The 2,882-nt window shown below is 33.8% G+C and overlaps 1 non-coding gene across 1 annotated transcript; it reads right to left on the reverse strand.

Annotated features, from left to right (window-relative positions):
- Positions 1–1,717: 1,717 nt before the first annotated feature.
- Positions 1,718–1,824, reverse strand: LOC139894738 (small nucleolar RNA R71). Its single transcript, XR_011775223.1, has one exon. It is a non-coding gene; the product is annotated as a small nucleolar RNA R71 (small nucleolar RNA).
- Positions 1,825–2,882: the final 1,058 nt, after the last annotated feature.

Raw genomic sequence — 2,882 nt, forward strand, 5'->3', positions numbered from 1 at the left:
TTATCTTTAAAAAGTATTTTTATTTAGATTCTTTTAAAAATATAAATTTATTTTTATTAAATTATCTATCTTTTATTTTTATTTTTTTAAAAAAACTGCCGAGTTTTGAACCTGCAATTTTGAGTCTGCACAAAAAACTGAACCTGCATTGTCATGCGATCGCATGATCCAGCAGCACGAAATCCATGCACTCGCATGGGGTGAGCTGGCAGGCCACATACCTCATACAGCATTTAATACTGGAGTAGGGTTTTAATTATAATTATTATTATTTATTCTAATTAGGGTTTAATTATTTAACATATTATTAATTTTAGTATATAATTAGTAATATTAATTGTTATTATTATTATTAATTATATAGATTAATACTTTTATAAAATAATAATATAAAAATAATATTTTTATAAAATTTGTATTTTTATCATTTTAGTTATAATTTGTATTTTTATCATTTATTTCGTAATATTTGTCATTAGTTTTAAACTTAGTTTTTGCCGTAGTTTTTCTAGATCTTTAGGCTTTGCCGTAAAATCCCTTAGGTGCTTTTTCTTTAGATTAAGATTTAAGCGCTTTAGAATTTTGCGACGCCATTTTAAGTTTACAGATTTTAGTACTTTTTAAGTAATTGCTGTTTTCCATTAAGAATTTCTTTTAAGTTTTAATACCTTTAGGCGCAACTTTTTAGATTTAATTTTTAGACTTTTAAGTTTCGACGTTTTTCTTTCTTATTTTTATTTTTCGACTTTCGTTTTTTGACGCGCTTTTTTTTTCATTTCTACACTCTAGTTTTTAGGACATAGAATTTTTAATCTTTAAATTTCGACGAAAATTATTTTAAGCGATTAAATCAATAGACATCCAAATTTTCTGGTTCGTAGTAATAGTTGGATTTGTTAGTGGCGAGTTGTGGGCTTCCGATTTAAAGGGTCCTGGCTACCTGCTGCATCTATTGGCTATTCGAAACGTGGACAAAATCAGAAAAGTCTATTAATTTGATAACCTATATAATTTTTATATTTATAGCTAATAGGATATTCAGTGAATGCACCGAGTAAAACGTTCACCACCTTTCATAAGTTCACCTCCTGTAACTCGATCAAGACATTTAGCCAATATTGTCGCCGTTGATTTTTCTTTAGAATCATCATCAAGTCAAACAAGTACTCAAATTCAAATTTCCGATAATCCATTTTTTGAACCCGACTTCACAATTGAGAACCCGGAGGATATTCAAGGACAATTCCAAGATCCTGAACCACTAATCTTTTCTCCTGAACCACAAACCGGTAAATCAGAATCTTCTAGTGATTCAGATTCAACAAATTCAAATATGGAAATAACGGAACCTCAAAGTATGGAGGATCGAATGAGATCCATACGCACGGGCCAAGGTCACGCCATTATTCAGCCAGATGTTAATGCGCCAGATTTTGAAATCAAAGGACAAATCCTACACATAGTCACCAATCAGTGCCAATTTAGTGGTACAACAAAAGAAGATCCAAACGAACATCTTCGAACTTTTAATAGGATTTGTAATCTATTTAAAATCTGAGAAGTTGAGAATGAAACTATTTATCTTATGTTGTTCCCATGGACTTTAAAAGGAGAAGCCAAATATTGGTTAGAATCGTTACCTGAAGGAGGGATTGATATATGGGATGTTTTAGTTGAGAAATTTCTTCAAATGTTCTTTTCGACATCTAAAGCCGTGAGACTTCAAGGGGAAATTTCCACGTTCATGCAAAAGCCAAATGAAACGTTATATGAGGCATGGACAAGATTCGGAAGGATGTTGAGAGGATGTCCTCAACACGGCTTAGATACTTTTCAAATAGTGCAAATCTTCTATAAAGGCGTCGACGTCACCACACGAAAAGACATCGACACAGCAGCTGGTGGTTCCATTATGAAGAAAACCGCTACCAAAGCTCACAAGATAATTGATAATACAGCTTCCCACTCACAAGAGTGGCACCAGGAAAAAGATATTTTTCGTTCATCTAAAGTGGCTAGAGCCGATTCTAGCCATGACTTTGATTCCGTTTTCCTCAAAAATAGATGCTTTCGAGAGACGAATGGAAAAGATGACTAAAGATATTCATGTAATACGAATCAGTTGTGAGCAATGCGGTGGACCACACTTAATGAAAGATTGTCACATTGAGCAAACGATGGAACAACGTGAGAATGTTTCCTACATGAACCAAAGGCCGGTAAATAATTATCAGAATAATTATCAACCGCCAAGGCCAAACTTCAATAGAAATCAAAACATTCTTTACAATCCAAATGGGCCAAACAATAACTCGTATAACCAACAAGGTCCGAATAACTAACCAACTCAAAACAACACTTTCAATCAACAAAGACCTAGCTTGTATAAACCACCACAATAAACCGAAGAGAAAAATCCAAATCTGGAAGAAATGATGGCAAAGTTAATGGAATCTCAAACACAATTTATTACATCTCAAACCCAAACAAATGAGAGGTTTGATCAGTCATTAAGAACTCAACAAGCTTCCATTTTGAATCTAGAAAAACACGTAGGTACTCTTTCTAGCATGATAAGTGAGAGGGAACAAGGAAAGCTACCGAGTAATACTGAAGTAAATCCTCGGAATGAGAATGTTAATATGGTATCAACGAATTCTGAAAAACCAGCATCAGAAGTTGGGAAGGTTTTCGATGTGAGTAACAATGAAGAAGTTACAACACCACCACCACCACCCGAGTATGTAAAGCCAGTGGTGGCACCATACAGACCACCCATCCCGTTTCCAAGAAAGGGAGTTGAGTATGGGCAAGTGATAGGTAATAAAGTTTGTGATACCTCTGGAAAGAAGAAGAAAAATAAGAAAGTGCAAGAAACAAAA

Source organism: Rutidosis leptorrhynchoides, chromosome 2, assembly GCF_046630445.1.
Source record: "Rutidosis leptorrhynchoides isolate AG116_Rl617_1_P2 chromosome 2, CSIRO_AGI_Rlap_v1, whole genome shotgun sequence".
NCBI lineage: Eukaryota > Viridiplantae > Streptophyta > Magnoliopsida > Asterales > Asteraceae > Rutidosis > Rutidosis leptorrhynchoides.